We start from the raw sequence: 14,157 nt of genomic DNA on the forward strand, positions 1-14,157 counted from the left end.
ACAGAGATTAGAGCACAGATCAATAAAATAGAAAATGGAAGAATGATAGGGAAAATTAATGGAACAAAAGTTGGTTCTTGAAGAGATCAACAAAATTGATAAACTTTAGCCAGATAGGCAAAGGAAAAAAAGGAGAGGACTCAAATTACTAAAATTGGAAATGAAAGTGAGGATGTTACTATTGATTCTACAAAATAAAAAGGAATATAAGGAAGTACTATAAGCAATTTTACATGAACAAATTTGACAATCTAGATGATATAGAAAAGTTCCTAGAAACACAAAACCTATGGAGACTAAATCATGAAGAAATAGAAAATCTGAATAGACTTGTAACTACTAAGAAAACTGAATCAGTGTAAGAGATATAAGTAAAGAAACCAAAGTGTGTTTTCCCTACTTTTATGTATGTAATACAACACAGAATTTCTCCCAGCACATCAGGTAAACAATTCTGTAGAGACACAAGCTGGGTGTTCTTATAATTCAACTCCATTGCGCAAACATCTACCTGGTGATAGTGTCAGATCCCACAGATTGACTCTGTCCCACAGGACTACCCCCTACTTCAGATGCAAGTCAGTTGCAAGCACAGGTTATGACCTGTACTTCTAATTAACCAGCTATAAACTGGGGTTTCCACAACTCCTGGCTTTGAGTAATTTGCTAGAATAGCCCGCAGAACTGAAAGAAACACTTATGTTTATCTATTTATTATTGAAAAAAATTACAATGAATACAGATGAACAGCCAGATGGAAACAGTACACAGGGCAAGATATGTGGGAAAGGGCCCAGAGCATCCATGCACCCCTCCAGGAATCTCTACGTGTTCAGCCATTCAGAAGCTCTCTAAACCATTTCCTTTTGGAGTTTCATGAAGGCTTCATTTTGTAGGCACAATTGATTACATCATTTGCCACTGGTGATCAAATTAATCTTCAGCCTCTCCCCTCTGCAGAGGTGGGGAGTGTGTGGCTAAAAGTCCTGACCATCTAATTATGCCTTGGTCTTTCTTGAGACCAGTCCCTATCTTGAGGCTATTAGGGCCCCAAGCCACCAGTCATCTCATTAGCACACAAGAGACATTCTTATCAATTTAAAGATTCCAAGGGTTTTAGGAGCTGTATGTCAAGAAAGGAGGATGAAAACCAAATATACATTTCACAATGTCACTATCAGTAATTAAAAATCTCCTAACAAAGAAAAGCCTTGGACCTGATGGTTTTACTGGTTTTTTCTACCACATATTTAAAGAAGAACTAATACCAATTCTTCTCAAACCTTTCTACAAAATTGAAGATGTGAGAACACATCCTAACTCACTGTATGAGGCCACTATTACCCTGATGCCAAAGTCAGACAAAGACACTATAAGAAATGAAAACTATAGACCATTATCCTTTATAAATATTCATGCAAGTATCCTCAACAAAATATTAGCAAATCAAATTCAGCAGCACATTAAAAGGATTATACATCTTGACCAAATAGGATTTATTTTTGGGATGCAAGTATGTTTGAACATACAAAAATTAATCAGTGTAATATACCACATTAACAGATGAATGGGGGAAAAAAATCACATGATCACTTCAATTGGTGTAGAAAAATTGTTTGACAAATTCAATACCCTTTCATGATAAAAATCCTCAACAAACTAAGAAAAAAAGGAAACTACCTCAACATAATAAAAGTCATACAAAAAACCTACAGTGAATATCATGCTCAATGGTGAAAGACTGAAAGCCTTTCTTCTAAGGTCAGGCACAAGGCAAGGATGCCTACTTTGCCACTTCTATTGAACATAGTATTGAAAGTTCTATGCAAGAAAACCCTAAATATTCGACACATACAAAAAAAATCCTGTTAGAATTAATAAATGAATTCAGAAAAATAGGATACAAAGTCAACATACAAAAATCAGTTGCATTTCTATACATGACTATGAAAAGTCTGAAAAAGAAATTATAAAAACAATTCCATTTATAATAGCATCAAAAAGAATAAAATACTTAGGAATTAACTTAACCAAGGAAATGAAAGACCTGTATAATGGAAACTACAAAACATTGCTGAAAGAAATATAAGAAGACATAAATAAATGGAAACACATCCTATGTTCATGGATTGGAAGACTTAATACTGTTGAGAGGTCAATACTATCTAAAGCAATCTATAGATTCAATAAAATCCCTATCAAACTCCCAATGATATTTTTTGCAGAAATAGAAAAAAATCCTTCTTGAAATTCATTTGGAATCTCACAGGACTCTGAATGGCTAAAATAATCTTGCAAAAGAAGAACAAATCTGGAACACTCACACTTTCTGGTTTTGAAACTTTCTACAAAGCTACAGTATTCAAAATAAGGTGGTATTGCCACAAAGACAAACATATAGACCAATGGAAGGGAATAGAGAGCCCAGAAATATTAGGCCTAGCATAGTAGGTCAAATGATTTTTGACAAGGATTTTGAGGGTATTCAATGAAGAAAGGACTGTCTTTTCAACTAAAGGTGCTGAGGAAACTGAAAATCCATATGCAAAAGAATGAAGTTGGACTCTTACCTATCACCATATATAAAAACTAACTCGGCCGGGCGCGGTGGCTCAAGCCTGTAATCCTAGCCCTCTGGGAGGCTGAGGAGGGTGTATCGCTCGAGGTCAGGAGTTCGAGACCAGCATGAGCGAGACCCGTTCTCTATTAAAAATAGAAAGAAATTATCTGGACAACTAAAAATATCTATAGAAAACAAATTAGCCGGGCATGGTGGCTCATGCCTGTAGTCCCAGCTACTCGGGAGGCTGAGGCAGGAGGATTGCTTGAGCCCAGGAGTTTGAGGTTGCTGTGAGCTAGGCTGATGCCACGGCACTCACTCTAGCCCAGGCAACAAAGTGAGACTCTGTCTCAAAAAAAAAAAAAAAAAGGAAACAGTAAAAAACTAACTCAAAGTAGATCAAAACCATAAATATAAGATCTAAAACTATAAAACTCTTAGAAGAAAACATAGAACAAAAGCTTCATGATATTGGATTTGGGAATGATTTCCTGCATATGATACTAAAGGCACAGGGAAGAAAAAAAATAGATAAACTGGCCTTCATGTAAATTAAAATGTCTTAGGCAGACAGGGTGTGGAGGCTCACACCTGTAATCCCAACACCCTGTGAGACTGAGGCAGGAAGATCGCTTGAGGCTGGGAGTTTGAGACCAGCGTGAGCGAGAACGAGAACATATCTCTACTAAAAATGGAAAAATAAGCCAGGCATGGTGGCATGCACCTGTAGTCCCAGCTACTCAGGAGGCTGAGGCAGGAAAATTGCTTGAGCCCAGGAGTTTGAGGTTGCAGTGAGCTATGATCATGCCACTGCACTGTAGGCAAAAAAATCAATCAATCAATCTATCTATTCATCTATCTTATACATCAAACTCAACAGAGGAAGGGAGCATATATTTAGGGCAACTTGAATCTATGTGCCTACGTTAAAATAATAATAATTAAAATAATTTTTACAAAAGTGTAAAAACGTATCTCATAGAATGGGAAAAAATATTTCCAAATCATATACATGGTAAGGGATTGACATCAAGTATATAAACACAACTCCTTAAACTCAAACAACCCAATTCACATACGGGCAAAGGACTTGAATAGACATTTTTCCAAACGAGATAAACAAATGGCCAATAAGCACATGTAAAGAGGCTCAACAATACTAATCATTAGGGAAATACAAATTAAAACTATAATTTGATATCACCTCACATCTGTGGGGACTCAGAACTCAATACCCCAAAGTATGGTATCTTGGCATGCTGAGTGTTTTGAACTGAAGGATATTGGCAAAGCCTCAGAAGTAAGGACTTTCTAACCTTCTTCTGTCCTTTTGTCTTTTGCCCCTCTTACTCCTCCTAAGTGAGTCATAGAAATCAGAATTCCACTTTTGCTAGGTCACTGAAACTAGAATTCCTTTCCCCCAAAGCAAGCCATAAAAGCTAGAAAGATCACTCTCTCCCCTCTTCCTTATCCCTTGGAGACTCTCATTCTAAAGGGGTCCTGCCCCATACTTAGGAGAAAGGAATGCTACACAGAGGAGCCAAGAAGAATTTTAAGATAGGTTTTGCTGCATTTCCCCCCTCAGTCTATTAACATTTGATCATACCATTTTTGCCCTATTACATTTTTACATGGCTGTCCCTTCCTCATCTAACCTAAGCATAAAAATAGACAGTTTTACCTAGGTCTTTGGGTCTATCTTTTTGAAGCCTCCTGTATCATGTAGAACTTTGATTAAATAAATTTGTCATGCTTTTCTCTTGTTAACCTTCTTTTGTTATAGGAGTGACCCTTATGATGACTAAGGAAATGTGTCACATCTGTCTAACTCTACATGCCCATTAGGATAGCTAAGATCAGAAAAACAGAAAATAACAAGTGTTGGATAAGATGTGCAGTAACTGGAACCCTTTGCACTGTTGGTTGGAATGTAAAATGGTATAGTCATAGTGGAAAACATTATGTCAGTTCTATAAAAATTTCAAATAGAATTGCCATGTGATCTAGCAATTTCAATTCTGAGTATATACTTCAAAGAACTGAAAGCGGAGTCTCAAAAAGACACTTGTACCATGTTGCTCATAGCAGCATTACTCACAGTAGCTAAAACATAGAAGCAACCCGAAGTGTCTATTGAAGGATGAATGGATAAGCAAAATGTGGTATATATTACCACATACAATAGAATATTATTTGGCCTTAAAAAGAAAGAAAATTCTGACATAAGTTACAACGTGGATGAACCTTGAGGACATTATGCTATTATTAAATAAGCCAGTCACCAAAAGGTAAATATTGTATGATTACATGAGGTACTTAGAGTAAGTCAGATAACTAGAATGGTGGTTGCCAGGGGCTGAGGGGAATGGAGAAAGGGGAATTAATTGTTTAATTGGTACAGAGTTTCAGTTTTATGAGATGAAAAGAGTTCCGGAGATGGATGGTGGTGATGTATACACAACAATTATGAATGTAATTAACATTACAGAACGTATACAGTTAAGATGATAAATTTTATGTTATTTGTATTTTACCACAATAAAAAAATTCAAAAAAAAGATTTGGAAAAAAATTTACAATTCTTTTTTTTTTTTAAGTCTCGCTTTGTTGCCCAGGCTAGAGTGAGTGCCTTAGCGTCAGCCTAGCTCACAGCAACCTCAAACTCCTGGGCTTAAGCGATCCTACTGCCTCAGCCTCCCCAGTAGCTGGGACTACAGGCATGCGCCACCATGCCCGGCTGATTTTTTCTATATATATTTTTAGTTGTCCAGATAATTTCTTTCTATTTTTAGTAGAGACGGGGTCTCGGTCTTGCTCAGGCTGGTCTCGAACTCCTGAGCTCCAACGATCCACCCGCCTCGGCCTCCCAGAGTGCTAGGATTACAGGCATGAGCCACCACGCCCGGTCTACAATTCTTTTTTAATATAATTTATAAATTTAAATTATCTAAGAATTTCTAGTTTTTTCTAAAAATTGAAATCTTAAAATGATCATTTAAAACCTACCTCAAATGTCTAAAAAGGTCAGAGTGCTGTAGATTTAATAGTTTCAAGTAGACCTCTTCTAATATACGTACAATAGGTTCCATAAGCACATACATGTGTTGACAGAGAGCGAGAATCTGCATTTTTAAGGTTGTCCTCACTTATTGAGCTGGATTATCTAGCAATCTTGGAACACAATGTTGTCAACTAAAGCTCAGATTTGGCTTGGCAACCACACTTCAGCTTTGATACAGTCTAGTAGCATTCCTGAAATTAGTTTCCAAGACTATAAATTTGCTGAGGCTATTTGGCTGTTTAACTCATGTTTCTCTTTATATGATGATTTAGCAATAGGTAATGTTGTAACAAAGTGTTTGGAATGTGGCAGGAAATCCTTCCTATACTGAGGTTTTAAGTTGGAGAGAACAATATGACCTTTTGAAATCAAAACAATCTTTTCTAATATAATCATCTATGAAATGTTAAGTGAAAATCACATTAGCACACTAAGGTTAAATTCAATTGTGTAAAAGATATTTGCAATGTTGTCAAATTCATATAATAAACTGATCAGAATATGCTTTAAATTATTAAAATTAATTAATGTTGGATTTAAGAGCTTTAAAGCAAACACTAGTCAAAATCCACTTTTGGATAAATTCACATGTTCAAAATGTAAGAGTCAAGGTTCAATTTACAGAATGCCAAAATCTAACTAAAAAAATGCACTCAAGGGGATTCAGGTGATTGAGGTATTTAAATAAGTACACAGATTAGGTGGTGAGTTTTTGTTTTCACTTAAAATGAGTGGAATTTTCTTCTCAGACCAAAGTGTTTCAGGCAAGGGTAAGCTTTTTATCTGATCTAACCAGATTTTCTAAATTCCCAACTTTAGTTTGTGTTGCCTATTTGTTTAAAGCAAGTGAGTGGCATTCATTTTACAGCCAAAAGTTCAAAGGTTCCCCTCAGAAAAGTCTCCTAATCGCTTTCTCTATTTTCTGGGCCTTGGTTTTGTTTTCTTGCTCCTTTTAGGTTAAGGGCTTCCTAGCATTTAAGATTTTATCTTTTTTTTTTTTCACATTAATAAAGGTTTAATGATAATCTGTTTCAGCCTGAAGGCTCTGCAAAATTGAAACAAAGGGAATGGGATTCTTATCTTATATGTGTGTGCGTGTTTTTTTTTTTTTTTTGCCTCTGCAAAAATTGTACCCTCAGAAATTTTGCTTCTGCAAAAGTGTCCCTTCAGAAGGTGTAGAAAGAAGCACCTCCAAGTGTTTTACCCTGCAGGTGACCTCCTAGGGTAACGCAAATCATTAGAAGAACCTGACAGAGGTTTTTAATTTTTTTCCTCTCTTTTATTTGAAGGCTGGGTGGTGGATGTAGGCACACGTTTTTCTTTATCTGATAGGGAAAACTTTTCTAGTCTTTGGTTCTTGCAGTAATTAGGCAATGGAACTGTTTCTGATTTCTGTTCTATTCCCTTTCACTCCAGTGTTATTACTGTTTTCTTGTTTGTCAAAAAAATCTTCAGATTTCACATCTGCCAGCTTACTCTCATTCTCATTAAAACTTCATCTACAAAGCCTTTCTTTCAAAAAGTTTTACTCTCTTGGAGAGGCCTAGCTAAAATTCCTTCCATTCTTTCATGTTAATTAAAACCACCTTTCCTCTAGACAGTTTCACTGTAAAAATAATATAATAAAAGCAAAGGAGAGGGAAAATGAAAGTGGGAGAAATGGTTACTTGTTTTGGAATCTTTAACTTTAAGCTGGTGGTGGGTGGATACTCAAGTAACTAGCTTGGCTTTTATATTCAAATTCACTCCTCAAATCTTTATTCAGACTCCTTTCTTCTGAAATGGAAGAAATGCAGAAGGGAACATCACACAGTTATGAAAACTAACCAGAATGCATCCATCTGGCGTGCCTTTCAGGAAACCAGCCCACTAATATTTGCTATGGGTTTGATGACTCAACCTCTCAAGATGCAGCACAAGGATGAATTTACTCATTTTGCAGAACTGCCAAATCCCATTCACTGGAGCAAAGGCTCCTCATTTGGGTCTCATTTTTAGACAGTTGTTTGTTTACGTATTTAAAAAATCTCTTTCAGCGGATGGATTTTGTCATGAATTTCTAAATAGCAGGTAAACATATCCCTCCACTCCCTCTCCTCCATGATCCACTTCAGCTTTTTGGCCACTGAGCCTAGTTTTGTTTCTCCTTCCTTCTTTCTTCCTTCCTTCCCATTGAATCTAGTTCTATCCTTCCATCTTTCCTTATTTTCCTTCCTTCCTTCCTTCCTTCCTCCCTTCCTTCCTTCCTTTCCCCTCTTTTTAATTCAGCCACATCTTTAGCCTCATTTGTTTCTTGGGGGCTCCAGTTTCATATCTTCCATTGCCTTTGTCTAATTTGCTCCTCTTAAAAAAAAAGTCCTTTTTTTCTCTTCTTTTCGAAACTGTTCATCTAAATTTCTATCCGCCTCCTCCCTTTATTTTAAAATAATAATGACGTTTACTGCATGCTGAGTGTAGCGCGATGCCAAGCACCCACCCTCTCTGTACTCTCTCTTGAGGGAGGCACTTTTATTATCCTGTACCTTGGATGAGAAACAAAGGCACAAAATTCAAATGACGTGCTATACCCGGCAATTTGGCTCCAGAAACAATGCACTTTAAAATAAAAAAGCTCTTTAAAAAGTTTTATTAGCTACAAAGACCGTTTGTAAAATACATGCAAATTATAAATGAAAATCGTATCTTTTGATGGGGCACCACGGGGCAAGTTACCAGTTTTGCCCACTTTAGAAAAAAAAAAATCTTTTCCTACTTTTGAGCCCCCTGCCATTTAACAAGGCTTTCGAGGCCGCTCTTCCCATTTGGCTCGGCAAACGTGGCTTCAATTATGACTCAGCCCGGCCGCCGCTCGCCAGGGGCTGACGCCGGCGCCGAGGGCTCGCGCGCGCCCCTCCCGCTTTACGGCTGCTGAAAACCCGGCCCGGCCCGGCCGCCGTACCGCACTCGAGCCCGCGCCCGCGCCCGCGCAGCTCAGGTAATCCGAGTCCTTGTCTTTTCAAAGTTTTACCCAACGCAGCTCTGAGGCGGCGCGTCTTCGGCCGAGCCGTCTGGGGTTCCTCGCTCCTCCTCCCGCCTAGGCTGGAGCGGCTGCGGTGCTGGCCGCGCCCCTGCGCGGAGCCGTGGTCGCCCTCCCGGCGTGAAGGACCGGGCCGGGGGCGCCCGGGCGGCGGCGCGGCGAGAGCGACCCCGCGGGGTGGCGCGCGGGGCACGGGGCTGAGCGGACCGGGGGCCGGTGCAGGTCCAAGGAACTGCCGCCGTTCCGAGGCCCCCGCCCACTTTTCAAAGCCGCTGTCTTAGGAAGTGAGCCTGGCAGCCCCCAATTCCCGGCTTCGGACACGTTCGCAAACGCATGCACTGCACGACGGCCGGGCGGCCTTAGCGGGACGCGGGTAAACAGGCGGCCGGCGGCCCGGTGCTGTCCGGACGGCTCGCCTCAGAGGGACGCCCGTGTGTCGAGTGCGGCTCCGGAGCACGAGTAGGATGGCTTTCTCCAGGGAGTTTATGAGAGGCCATTGAAAGCAGCCTGTGATGAGAGCCTGCCCCAGTTTCTACCCTAGTGCCTGGCTTACTACCGTATTTGCCCTTCAGTTTCACTGTTCCACAGCTCGTCCCTCCTGTTTTCCTCCCACATTTAAAATTTTTTTTCTTTCCTTTTTCCTTTTTATTGGGTATCTCATCTTTTAGTGTCTTGTGTTCTTTTGTCCCTTTCACTGTTAGGATAAGAACACGGTAACAACTACACATACAATATCCTTTACATTTCTCTTCTATTGCCCTTAGTAGTTAGTCTTTGCTTACTAGGGTTTGCAGCCTGAGGAGTGGATTAGTCAACTGTGGATTAAGTTACTGAACTGAATGCTCTGCTGCAGTTACCCCTGCAGAACAGAGAAGACAGATTTGTTTGAAATGGCCTTGGAGACCCAGATGATGGTGTTGCTTCTGTTTATGGACTACATCTTGACAAACATAAGCAATTATGTCAAAAGTGTCTGTAGTATTCACTATCGTCAGTTCAATTCAGTAACTGAATGTCATCCGCAGGCTAGATCCTGTGCTAACTGGAGAGGATTTCAGTTTCTGTCCTCCAGAGACTCCATGTCCAGGAGACGGGACCATAGTGAGCACTGGGATAGTGGTACAAAGTGCTCTGGGAGAATGGGGAAGGAAAAGATGAAAGAAAGGGTTGGGTTTTAAACTGGGTGTTGGTATTTGAGTAGGATTTCCCCCTTTTCTTTTTTTCTTCCCGCTAAGAATTCTTAATGGAAAGGGGAGTTCTTTCACCAATAGCTTCACTTTAAAGTGTTCAGAGATTTTTCTCCTATACAATAAACAGTAATCTCTTGTCTGAAGACTTCTGGGAAATATAAAAGTGACTCCTCTTGATAAGGGTGATCTTATGCATTCCTGATCCCCTCCAAAGAGTATTAAAGACTTTTATTATAGGACCAAGAAGAGTGAAATGATACAATTTATTAATTACATAAAGCATTATTATATGCATATAGAGACCTTAATATTTATTCATTCACTTAGTCAACAATTGTTTATCAGTTGCTTACTGTGTGCCAAACACTGTTCTTGGCATGGAATAAAGCAGAGAACAAATTTCTGTCTCCTTTGAACATACATTCTAGTGGAGGGAGATAGGCAGTATATATAATAAGGAAAATATAAGGGAATACTGTAGTAAGTGGTATGGAGAAACATGAAGCAAGAAAGACTGTGTGTGTGTATGTTTAGCAGTTTAAAATAGGATTGTAAGGCAAGTCCTCAAGAGAAGGTGATGTTTCATTATACTTGAAGCAGGTGAGGGAATGAGCTTTAGGAGATTTGAGGCAAGAGCTTTCCTGGCACAGAGAAATACCAAGTGCAGACGCCCTGTGTATTGGTGTGTTTAGGCATCAGGAAAGAAGTCTGTGTGGCTGGAGTGGAATGAAGGAGGAAGGAAAAGTAGGATATGTGGTCTGAGGGGCTAGATGATACCAGCCCTTAGGTTTATGTCATAGGGGCTAGATAATACTATATGGTCTAGTAAGCTGTTGAAATGATAGCCTTTATGTGAAGCCATATGGGAGGCTATTAGAGCATTTTGACCAGAGAAATGACGTGATCTAACACATCCCTTTAATGCCATTACTCTGGCTACTGCGTTGAGAATAGACTGATGAAAGCAAAGACAGAAGCAGGGACACTAGTTAGGTTATTATAATGATCCATATGACAGACCACGGTGGCATAAACCAGGATGGTAGCAGTAGAAGTGGTGAATAGTTGATTCTGGATATATTTTGAAGGTATAATCTATAGATTTGCTGACAGATCAGATATGTAGTATGAGCGTAAAAGAAATTAAGGAGAACTTAATTGCCTAAGCACCTGAAAAGACAATTTCTGTGAAGTGAGATGGGAAAGATAGCAGGCGGGACATGTATGGTTTGGGATTAAGACTTTTGTTTTTGGACATGTTAAGTGTTAGATAACTTTCATTATAGATATACAAATGGAGACATCAAGCAGGCAATTAGTTGGAAGACCAGGCTAATGACAAATGTTTAGGACTCTTCATCATATAGCTGGTTTTAAAAGCAAAGAGATTGAATGAATTAATCAAAAGTATGTGGGTTTAGAAAATTGAAGAGGACCAAGAACTGAGCTTTGGTACACTCCAGTGTTATGAGATAAGGAGGAACTAGCAAAGGAATGTGAAAAAGAGCTGTATTAGAGGTAAACGGAAAAGCAGGAGAGTATGGAATCCTGAATGTCACATGAAGTGTTTTAAGAAGTAGGGAGCTGGTCAGCTGTTTTAAAAATGAGGATGGAGAATTGATTTAGCAGAAGTTTTCATGGGATGGTAGAAGAGAAAGCTTGGTTGGAATGTGTTTGACAGAGTTGAATGATGGACATTGAAAAGGATAATGGTATACAGCCCTTCAATATTTTTATTGAAAAAGGAGGGAAAGAAACGGAATATTAGTTGTAGGATCATATGATGTAAAGAGAGTTTTAAAAATGTACAAAACAATGGTATGCTAATGAGAAAGAGGCAATGGAGATGCAAAATTATTACATTTATTTCTTTATTTTTTTAGAGACAGGGTCTCACTCCATCACCCAGGGTGGAGTGCAGTGGTGCAGTCGTAGCTCACTGCAGCCTTGAATTCCTGGGCTCAAGTCATTCTCCTGCCTCAGCCTCCCAAGTATCTGGGACTATAGACATGTGCTATCACACCTGGCTAATTTTTAAATTTTTTTTTTGTGGAGACAGTATCTCACTGTGTTGTCCAGGCTGTTCTCAAACTCCCGGCCTCAAGCAATCCTCCTGCCTCAGCCTCCCAAAGTGCTGGAATTATAGGGGAGAGCCAACGTGCCCGGCCTGAGGTGGAAAATTTGATGATGCAGAAGAGAGAGGGGAGCAGTGTTCTTGAGTAGATGAGAAGGTTTACGTGAGTACAACAGAAGTTATCTGTTGCTAAGATCATGGGCTATTTATCTGCAGTAATAAGAGGGAAGGAAAATTGTGTGGGCACAGATGCAGGTAGGGAATGTGGATGTTCTCTTTGGATCACTTCTCTTTTCTCATTGTGAGAGACAGTCATGGTGCATGAGAAATTTGTGGGAATTGTTACCTTTTTTACCATTTGGTCTTTGAGATCCTGAGAATTGCTGGAAGCAAAGAATTTTGTGTTTTGCTGAGGAAAGAAGAGGGAGAATTTCTACCTTATGTTCTGCTTGGGAAAAGACTTAGAAAGTTGAGATTACAAGATCAAAGTTAGCTACGGGAGAAGGAGGAAATCAGACAGGCTGGATCATATGGTGAGATCAAAGAAAGGTTCTAATGAGGAGGTTAAGAACATTGAATATCACCTCCCATACAGTGGGTAACTACGGTAAAGTTATAAGAATATTGCCATTATTATCAAAGAGACCCTTAGCTTTTGAACTACCAAGTATGATCAAATGGAGAACAGTGTTGTTGCTGGTGGTGAATCTAATTATGAAGTGGTGGTTTTAAATTTGGGAAGAAATGTTAGCTAGGATTAGATTTCAGATTGGATTTTGAAAATGATATAAAAAAGACAGGATTGTCAATAAATAGGCTGTAGAGAATGGCGGCATTTTGACAATGTTGCTCATGGATATTGAGCAATTTGGCAAGATGGAGAAAATTGTTAATGGAAATGCACCTAGATTGACTTTCCTTCAGTTATTTAGGGACCATTAATTTGATGAATCTTTGTTATAAAATAAGGTTCTGTGTGAGGTCCTGGCAGGGGATGATGACTACTATGTTCATGACATGATTTTGGCCTTCAAATTGCTATTTTTTAATATAGAAAGGAGAAGAGAATATATGCAAATAATTCTGATAAAATTGATAAATACCTTATGAAGAATACTGAGTGCTTTGAAGTTATTGGGTTCTAAAAAAGTTTTTATTATAGAAATTACCAGATACTCAAAAGTAGAGAGAATAGTATAATGAACCCTTTTATACTCATTGCCCTTCAAAATCCATCAATTTTCTGCTGATCTTGTATGTTGTGGGAGGGTAGAGAAACAAGAAATTGTTTTTGTTGGTAGATCAGGACATGAAGACTTCATGGAGCCTCTTCTATATGGAGAGGTGGACAGAACATTGAGTTGACTTGTAGAGTTCTTGGTTCTAGCTCTGTGAATGCCAGTAGCTTGTTACATAACTTTCTGTCACTTCATTTCTCTATTCTTCACTTTTATTCTCTATAGAATGTGATTGTTATTCTACATCAGGAGTCTGCAAAATATGGCCTTGAGGCCAATGCCAGCTTGCCACCTGTTTTTGTAAATAAAGTTTCATGGGAATACAACTGTATCTATCAGTGTATTGTCTATGTACGCATTTGCGATAGCCCATAGGGCTGAGTAGTTAAAACAGAGACTGCATGGTCTGGGAAGCCTCAAATATTTACTGTCTGGCCCTTTACAAAATGTCTGCCAATTACTGTTCTACATGATCTCTGAGGTTCCTTTAGCTCCAATATGTTAATCTATTAGATGGCTGAAAATTAGTAATAGTAACTAATATTTTTTGAGCATTTACTGAGAGCTAGCATTATTCTTTTGCTTTGTATATAATCACTTATTTTATCTTTACCATACTATCAGATAGTTTCTGTTATTTTTACAAATGAAACTAAGACATTAGGTGGATAACTCACCCAAGGTTACAAAGTAATTAATGGAGCCAACAGTCCTGTTTTAGCATCTATATCCTTAGAAATAATGGTATATTATCTTTGTGTATATAGAAAAAATATATATGAAGTGAATTTTAGCCAATCAGAATGAACGTAATTCATAAATCAATGATTTGCATTTAAGTAAGGTCCAATATTGTAAGGACAGATGTAAAGGCTTTAAAATGCTGACTAATTCTAAATGATTCATTACAATTGAATAAAGAATGAAATCCAAATATGCCTGTATAGAAACTTTTAGTACATAATCATTTTCTCATGACATCTTAGTGGATTTTTGAAAGCAGAATGCTTTACTTAAA

At 38.7% G+C, this 14,157-nt stretch overlaps 1 long non-coding RNA gene across 1 annotated transcript in view; it reads left to right on the forward strand.

Moving 5' to 3' along the window:
- The first annotated feature begins 12,007 nt into the window (after positions 1-12,007).
- Positions 12,008-14,157, forward strand: part of LOC123630273 — a 127,298-nt gene continuing 125,148 nt past the window's right edge. Inside the window, exon 1 of the long non-coding RNA XR_006732628.1 lies at positions 12,008-12,064. This is a non-coding gene — a long non-coding RNA (uncharacterized LOC123630273). The remainder of the gene's footprint in view (positions 12,065-14,157) is intronic.

Source organism: Lemur catta, chromosome 1 (assembly GCF_020740605.2).
Source record: "Lemur catta isolate mLemCat1 chromosome 1, mLemCat1.pri, whole genome shotgun sequence".
NCBI classification, from domain to species: Eukaryota; Metazoa; Chordata; class Mammalia; order Primates; family Lemuridae; genus Lemur; species Lemur catta.